Genomic DNA, 9538 nt, shown 5'->3' with positions numbered 1-9538 from the left:
AGGGGAAAGGGGGAAGAGGAAAGGGGAAAGGGGAAAGGGGAAAGGGGAAAGGGGAAGGAGAAAGGGGAAAGAGAAAGGGAAAGGAAGAGAGGGAAGGGGAGGGAAAGGGAGTGGGAAGTGCATTAAATGTTATGTATTTGAAATACAATATCTTCTGTAGATCTGAGGCCTTCAGATTCAGAGAACACAGAAAAACATATTTAAATCACAACGCATTTCAACAAATATACAAACAAAACATGAAGAGTGTCATATTGGGCTGTCCATCTACCAAGAGAGAGGTCCATGAGGAGACAGGCCAGGGGGTGGGTAGATGATTCATGGCTCTTTTCAATTTTTCTAATCTGGTTCAAATTACAATCATGAATTTCGGTAATAGAGGTACTGCAAATTACTTCTGTAATAAAAAATGTACTGTATTGTGCTAGACAGAATGAATAAATGATTTGAAAATATAACAAAATTTAGCTGAAGAATAGAGCCTAGGGATCTCAAAGTAGTATGGCAGATTTTATTCACTAAAAAAACTTCAGTGGGATATTTCTCTTTTCAAATAAGGAAGTATAATAAAGAAGTATGAAGTGCCTGAGTTAGATACACTGTGCACATATTATAGAAGTGGAACAATGATGTGATAAATCCTTTAGTTCTTGACTAATGTTAATTATATGTTTGGGCATGCCAAATAATTTTCAGGACAAATCTAGTAATATGGAAATAATTTCCTTCTTCAGTCTCAGATTCCCCCCAAATCACAAAATAAGTGATTCTGGAAATGATGTGACCTTGTGGATAAGGTCAAATAGAGACCATAAACAAAACAAAACAAAACAAAACAAAACAAAACAAAAAAAAAAAAAGCATAAGGAACCCCTCCTAAGCAGAAAATTAAAAATAATCTGAAGGTGCTAGAGGTCTCATGCCTGTTTGATAATGTGAGAAAGAGTTCTCCTTCAAAGGCTGGAGTAACAGAAAACAAAAGGTAATTACCATCTGACAGCTTTCTGTATGTACAAAGGATTGGTAGCTCCAAATGGGCAGGTGTCCACATTATAAAAAATCATTAATTAGTACCCCTGTTGGCAGTCTCAGCTGAGAAAAACATGACTAAATGAGCATGGAACTGAAGTGCCTTCTGTGATGATAATTGCATATACCCACATTTATTGTAATTTGGGGATGTGATTTTCCATTTGGATCTGAATCACTGAAAGGGTCTAGTTGTTGTGACAACATACAGGGATAATGACTCTATTAAAACACTCAGGGCCTAATTTCCAAAGATATTCATCACCCACACCTTTAATGGGATCAGAAAACTTTTGGTAGTTTGGAAAATTGGGACACATCATAATTTCAGTACAGAAAACAAGAAGGAATTATGAGAAAACCACAAAGTAGCAGCGACTGTGAACAAAATGGAATAACAACACCAAACATTAAAAGAAGAGATTGCATAAAAATAAGGAAGACAGAGAAGTTTGAAAGGAAAAATATTATTATTATTGTTGTTGTTGTTGTTATTACTATTGCTTATCTTGCATTAAGAAAAAAAAAAACAGTAATAAGAGTTAATCCTGGTTATTATGTATAACAGCAACTTCCTTTAGTAGCAGAAACACTGATTTAAATAGTATATTAAAACTGAATAATAAAGTTCCTATAAAATTTGAAGGGAAATTGTATTTTTCACAAGAATAGATTGTAAACAAGTCATGAATGATATTGAAAAGGCTGTTGTGATAGAATTGGATCCTCAAAAGAAGTATTGGATGAAACCTTTCACAAGAGTCTAATCCCTAGGCCGTAACACCAAAATGTTATTTTGGGCTCCAATATACTGGGGACCACTTCTGAAAAAAAAAAAAAAAACGGGGGTGGGGATGGGGACACCAACACTTGTAAGCTGAGAAGCTCTGGACCTTTCTGGTGATGTTCCATAAACCAGATTTATCTGGTCAATTGCAGAAACAATTACACACCATTTCATAAGGCCCAAACAATACATTTCCCCCTCATGTAAATGTTTGGAGTGCTTACATTGAATTTTCCAGTACTTTTTATAATCACTGCGATAAACATCATGTTGTTGTAATGTTCTTGATATGAAACCCTTTGTGGTCATGATTTTGTAATTAGTAATTACAGTCTGTAATTAGTAATTACATAGCAATCAATTTAGCCAAGTGAAAAGCATTCTGATCTGAACAGGTGTGTCACTGGTGTTGATTTCAGAGGATGGGCAGAAAAATGAAGATATCTGATTAGTACTGTACACTCATAGAAAGAAAGAAAGAATTTATTTCCACCCAACAGAATTCAAACTGAGGTAGTCACTTTAATGCTTGGCTTTTCAAATAGTACAGAAGAGCCTGCAAGGAAATCAGAACCTTAAGCTATGACCCTGTACTTAGACAGCTCTATGCAGACTGAGCCTACCTGGGGTATGACCACATCCAGCAGCAATTCACGAAGATATGTAACTGGTCCGAATGCACTGAATTTCACAACCAAAGCCTTTATGTCTGTGTTGGATAGCATTTTCCAGGCTTCTGCAGCAGAAACTGCTCTTGAAAGAGAAAGAAAAACAAAAAGAGATAAAACATAGTCTATAAAGTCGCACATTAAGTTGCACACAAACTGTTTTATTGTGTAGTTGGAAAAATCTGGAACTGCTGCAGTATGAATGACTGGAAGAATCGTAGAGTCATAGAATGGTTTGGATTGGAAGGGACCTTAAAGATCATCTAGTTCCCACTCCTTTTCATGGGCAGGGACACCTCCCACTAGACCAGGTGCACAAAGCCACATCCAACCTGACCTTGAACACTTCCAGGGATGGGGCATTCACTGCTTCTCTGGGCAACCTGTGCTAGTGTGTCACTACCCTCATAGTAAAGAATTTCTTCCTAATATCTAATTAAAATTTACCCTTTTTTTAGTTTAGAAAAACTTTATTTTTTAGAAAAAAAAAAAAAAAAAAAAAAAAAAAACAAAAAAAAAAAACATTTTAAATAAATGATGTCAAGAAACAACAAAGCATCCTACCTAAATCTTGTTCCCATTTTCTGTGAATAAAGATTGATTTAACCTTAAATTAACTAGACTTGTCTGAAGTGTTAAATATTGAAGAATTATACAACAGACATCAAAATCAAGTCAAGCTGCAAAACTCTGAGGACTTCTATGTATCTCATCTATTTAGCACAGTGATAGGATCCTTATATTAATAGGACAGTACGGGAACTGTAACATGCTTATCTCATTAGCCAGGTTTGTAGTTAACTGAATGAATGTTGGGCACAATCTAGAACTTGGGGAGAAAAAGCTACTAGAATGGGAAATAAGGGCATCTTCAAAAACAAATTTTACATATGATCATTACACAGTGTTATGGAGATATAGTCTCCACAGGCATGCGGCTGCATTAGCTCATGTCAGTGGTGGACAGAAGATCTCTGCACTGTGGCCAGTGCGCTAAGACACCCCAAGTTAGCAAGTAACTGCACTCAAGCTGACAGAAACCAAGAGAGATTCCCAACTGATAACCAATACTTGCCTGACATACTGATGTTCCATGATGCTTTTGGGAGTCTTTGCTGTCTGGTATTGCCCTCACCAAGTGCTGTGTTCATGTAGCTCTGGGATAAAGTGAGCACCTCACACATTCATACTCAGGCTGGACCTCAACATATTCTGTGCTCTCTGCTCTCTCTGTGCCGTTGTACAAGGTGTTCATCCACACCAGGAGTGTTCAGCTTTCAAACAGCTCCTAGGACCATGGGTAGCTCCAGCTCTCACTCTGTCATACTGCTGCTTCTACCTTATGCATGGAGGCTTCATACAAGAGGGAAGAAAGGTTAAAACGATCAAAAAAATTGGAGGAAAATGTAGGTTCCTGTAATGTCAAAGAAGCAGGGACTTTCCCAGATAGTGAGTGTGGGAAGGGTGTGTGATACTGGAGGAAAGATGGCTGAAGAAATGGTAGACGTAGAAAGGTGATGGGCAGAGACATCTAGGTAGAACAGAGCAGTCCAGAAGATATATCTGCAAGAGGTAGTATCATCACAGTTTAATATCTTCATAATGGAATAAAGTACTTTAACCCATCCCTATTAGAGCACATATTTTAGCCTTTAGAAGGTAATAGATATAAATATTTTATTACCATCACCACTTAAATAGATTAAAAGCAACATAAATGGCTAGCTTCATGAGCTGACCTTTTAACACCTTTTATATATAGTATTCTGGGAATGGTTAAACTTAGAGAAAACTCCAGCTAGTACATTTCGAAACCTCTCCATGATATGGAACTGTATATACAGTACAAAGTGTATAAAGTATATTAACTGTACTGTCTAAGGAATATATAGATTTTCAGCGTCTGGCTTGTTAATCTTTAGTCTGATTCATATAGAGTATATCTATATATTCAGTTATATATTTCAGTTAAAATGTATTCCAACCCCCAAGATGCAATACTAGAGATGTCTACATGGCACAATACAACCATGTCTAGGTAAAAAGCTAACAAGTACTAGTGGTGCAGTTATATTAGTGCAAGGCCCTTGCAGACCAATTTACCTGTTGACAGCTATTGCTCTTTCAGTGGCTGCTTGGGGATATCTAGGCAGCATTGCACTATGCTGAGCAGGCATTCCCTTGCCGAAAACGGCCTTTAGTTTTAGTTTGAAAGAATAAATGCAAATGATAACTCTAGCCTCAGTTGACAATAAGCACGAGTCTCAGAGCAGTCAGAACCCTTTGTCAGCATGGTCTAAATAAAAGAATAATGGCAAGAGCAAGATTAAACTTATTTTCACCCTTATTTATGAACATTTTGCACTTCTCTGTCATTTATGAACATGTATAATATATCACCATATATTGTACATATTATTAAAATAAGAGTGCAACACAACATTGAAAGATGTTGGGAAATGCTATGATTGAGCCTGTGCAGTTCAAGTAGAAGGCAGTCCCTGCTTCAAAGATGTACAATCTATTTAGGTAAGATAGATAGTACTTGTGGATTTAAGGAGTAGAGAAGGAGGTGGATACACTGTGATAGCAACAAACAGCATGCTAGTTTCACAGCCGTTCTTTTTGGAAATGTGGGAGAGTGTGAAGAGAGGGAGAAGGAAGTTTTTTTTTTTCTTCTTTTTTTTCTTTTTTTTTTTTTTATAAAGGAACAAGTTAAATGGAGAGAAAAGGGAAGGGAGAAAGCATATTAAGAAAGACGATGAGCTGGATAAATCAAGAGAGAAAGCAGCAGCACATGAGGGTGAGAAGAACAAGAGAGATAGGAACAAACCTTTAGCATAGCAGAAGGAATGCAGTCAATACCACAGAAATTCCAGAAAGAATTACCTGTAAGCCATCTAACTGGTAAGTATTTAGTCTGATTTAGTCATGTATACTGCATTTCTAATGAGTTGAGAACTGCCAGCAGTGATTCACCTACTCAAAGCACTCAGATTAAGATAGACTAACTTTTCTTTAGATGTTCAGTATTCGCTCTGTTGATAATACAGGGAGTTTAATTTGCTTAGGCTGTATATTCCCATTTTTAGGTGGATAAGCTTATGTATATAGTATGTATATCCACATAAACTTAGGTGGCATGAGTCCCAAGCCATATGTCTAAAAGTCCCTATATTGATTATTTCATCTGCATCTCCTGTTATTACCTTCATTAGCTCTGAGGGGCTGGCAGATTGAAGGCCAGGGTTTGGCTTTGACAATTTAGGGAAAGGGGGATTTTCACCCTATGTGGGAAGGTCACTGATAACAAAGTAATCGTGCAGAAAGTACTACACTATCATTTTCTGATTTATCAGTGTGGAAGACATCACCTTAAACAAAGTCTCAAATTCAGAAAGGCTGATTTACCACAAAATTTCTCTATTTTAATGCTGTTGCAGTTTCACTGAAAAATATCTGTGTAAGGGAGTAGTAAATGATATGGACAGGGAGGGATTTTCATTATTAGCATTTTTGCATCATCTGACACATTTCTTGTTCATTTTCAATGTTTGCTTTTGAAGATTCATTTTAATAGATCTAACAAGAAAAGGGTGCTAAAATTGGAAACTGTGTGAGATACTTTGGTATTATTCAATCTGGAGCCAAATCTGACACTGAAGACAGTTTTTTCTTAAGAACTTTCATTGAATGAACATGATCACAGCACAAAACAAGATCACAAGGTACCTGAAGAAATAAGTTCAGTTTGAAATGTTTGATCTATTCTATTCACTTATGATTTAGTTTTTACAATACATCAAGGCAAGTAATAAGCAAAGCATACTTTATTAGCTCATTATTCTCTTAAGTAGTTTAAATAATCGTGTTAAGTAGTTTAAATAATCATGCTTCTACCTATAATTATTCATGTGAAATCCCTAGTTTATAAATAGTCTTCAAGTGATTCTTACAAAAATCTGGAGTTTAATGCCATAAGAATGCAAAAAACAAGATAAGTCTTTCCTTTGCAGGTCAGAGAGGCAATGAGTTCATGAAAAGCTACATGCAGACATTATTAACTTCTGAAAATAAATAGGCATTTTTAAGTCTGTTTACTATAGCAATTTTTCTCTTTTATGCTTCCACCAACTATTTTTTTATATATAAGGAAGCTGTTCAAGGTACCTTTTATTTCCTCTATTAAAATTCAGAATGTGTTAATAAATTATGACCTAAAAAGGAAAATAGCAGTTTCTTAAAAGTTTGATCCACAGGTCTTTGAATTGTTAAGAACATTTCCACTGATTATATAGCTTTTCAACATTCATTAATTGTACACAGTGACCCTTCCAGACATCAGGATATTTAGATGACAAAGCATATGTAAAATTATCCACTGTGTCTTGAAGACTGTTGAGACGTATGTTATGCTGGTTTGTCACAACCCAGTGCTTTTTTGCTATATTTTTAGTATAGCATCTCTACACCATTTTGTTACCAGGATATTCTTCTTCATTTTCATCTTATACATACACTTCCTAGTTTCACATTGTTGGCTACTAATGCTGCATTTAAGCCTTAACTAATCCACTGCAATTGCCTTTGTCCATAATCTGTTAGAACATTCAAGCCCAATTTCTCGAAAGCAAGCGGTACATACAGTGCATTGGCTGACAAAGTACAGAAATTGAAGTTCTCCTAGTGTTTAGGCAACACAACTTCTTATAAGAGATGTGTTTACTGGGATCTGAGGCAATCAAATAAATATTTGGGTATTCTGTAGGGTCTTTTTAATGGCAGATGAAAATTAAACTGACATACTTTACCCACTAGAGCATAGAATCTGAGAATCTCAACCTGCCTTTAATCATGTAATAATACCAGCAAATTATTTAACGCTTACCTTTGGTTTTTCTCCTTATCCCAAATATTTCTTTTTTTTTTAACTTTTTTTTTTCTTTTTTCTTTTTCTTTTTTTTTTTACCTATAATGTTCCCATTAGTTTCTTAATGGCCATTTCACATTGCTTCTTAAATTACTCTTCTACAGTTGACAGCAGAAGAAACAATTGCTTAACAGCATAATAAAGTAAAACATAATTGTTTGTAAAATAATCTGTATATTCTGGCACCTTTACCACAATAAATTATGGATAATTAAAAGGTTTTAGTTCTCAGATTTGCAGACAAAAGTAGTTTTTTAATATTATTTTTAGATTTATGTTCTCTGCACTAAATTTTAAAATGAGATTTTTTTCAATTATTTGAGAAAAAATGAAAACCTTAGGTATACTGCAGCTTATATCTCTCTTAAAATGCCAAAAACATAAAGTCACTTTCTCTCTTCCTTTGCTTTTGCTTTTGTTCTTTTTTTTATTATTATTGTTCTTGTTCTGTAAATATGAGTATTATCTCTCCTGCTAACATAAATTAAAAACTGGTTTTTATTTTTTCTCTTTATATTTCATTTATTTATTTTTCTTCTGGTAGATGCAAGTACACTAGGAAATTTTCATACATACTCAACAGTCAGCAAAAACTACATATGCCTTTCCCACTACATAACACAGGAGTGTTTGTATCTTCTTGTTATAGAATGACAAAATATTTGCAGTGGATTTAATGCAAGACTCTGTGAGCTCTGCATCTCAAGTTCAAGGAGAATTGAAAAACTTCTCTAGAACTGCTGCTGGATTTTCTGCCTAACATATACATATATACATATACATATACATATATATATATTTGTATATATATGTGTATATTTTTTTCCATACATAATTCACAGTCTAAGCATGAAAGATAAGTTAACTAAAAACTATTAGAAACATAAAAACTATATTCTAGTTTAGAGAAATAAACTCAGTTCCTCCTGTTGTTAATGCCAATTTCCTCCGTGTAAGTCTTCTGATATCAGAGCTACTGAGTGTGCTTTACAAAATCTGAACAATTTAATGAGCCATACTCACACCTACTGCTCAATAAGTATAGTGAATCCAGGTAAGGTACACCCTCAGTGAACTCTGCTCACTTCATATATTCATATATTGTATTTTAAGTTCATTCCAACTAATGCAAATTGAAATCGCCTCTTGTGGCAAGCACAGTATATTCCTCTGTAATATATTCTTAGCCATTCAAATGCTGATATCACTGCAAGGGAATATAGATTACTTGCTCACATTCTCACCTTTGAAGTGGAGGGTGAGGCCAATTTGCCCTATTTGCCTGAGAACACATTGTTCTGGGTCTAGCACAAATATGGCCCTTACAGGACCTATCCCAGATGTTAATACTAGAAGACAAAAAAAAACAGGCGCATATAGGACCAACCATCCTACTTGGGAAGGGCAAGATGAAATTTAAAAAAAAAAAAAAAAAAAAAAAGAAATATACCATGCTTTTGTTTTGGGGTGGAGAGAGATGAAAGGCAACTCAATAAATTTAGACAGGTCTTACTTATGGCAGGTATTTTAGTAATAGTAAAAGAATGCAGTAACACAGCTCATTTATTGATAAAGGTCCTAAAGATGAGCTATTAAGCTATCACTTTTCTTTGTTGTATCTGTGTCCAGACAGAAATGAAAGTTTCTATGGTATTTTCCAACAAGAAGAGCTCCACCTCCTTCTGACAATCCCTCTCCACCTAAAATAAGCTATGATTTCGAGAGCTAAGTGTAGGCTATTGCTTAAATGAACACATAATGCGTGCTGCATTTGCCTACAGATCATCACTTAACAACCAGTATCTAATTCATTACTGTAAAGCATTTTAGGATATCATGAGTATGAAAGATACTACATAAAATGAAATTCTATTATTCTCATTTAATAATATTTCAAACATAACACCATTTCCATCTAGTTTGAAAAGTAATTTAAGATATCCCAAGATAGAATACTCTGAGCTAAGATTTCAGAAAAGGTTCTTCTTGCTCATTGAATTTGCATTTAGCAATTGAATAGCTATTGCCTTAAAGGATATATCAATGAAATTACTAGGGATTTGCCATTGAATTACTTTTGAAAGTAACAAACCTTCGGGAAAAAAAAAAAAAAAAAAAAAAAAA

The 9538-nt window shown here is 34.8% G+C and overlaps 1 protein-coding gene across 2 annotated transcripts in view; it reads left to right on the top strand.

Annotated features, from left to right (window-relative positions):
• KCNJ6 (potassium inwardly rectifying channel subfamily J member 6) overlaps nucleotides 1-9538 on the top strand; it is a 168132-nt gene that overhangs the window by 34920 nt on the left and 123674 nt on the right. The window contains exon 1 of one of the 2 annotated variants that reach the window (XM_035315764.1): nucleotides 5373-5391. The exons of the other annotated variant lie outside the window; for it this stretch is intronic. The gene's annotated coding sequence lies outside the window, so the exon portion shown is untranslated. Of the gene's footprint in view, nucleotides 1-5372; nucleotides 5392-9538 lie in introns of those variants that run through there. 2 annotated transcript variants of the gene reach the window in all.

The sequence above is a fragment of the Oxyura jamaicensis genome, chromosome 1 (assembly GCF_011077185.1).
Source record: "Oxyura jamaicensis isolate SHBP4307 breed ruddy duck chromosome 1, BPBGC_Ojam_1.0, whole genome shotgun sequence".
Classification (NCBI taxonomy): Eukaryota; Metazoa; Chordata; class Aves; order Anseriformes; family Anatidae; genus Oxyura; species Oxyura jamaicensis.
This window is presented reverse-complemented; position numbering and strand designations above follow the sequence as displayed.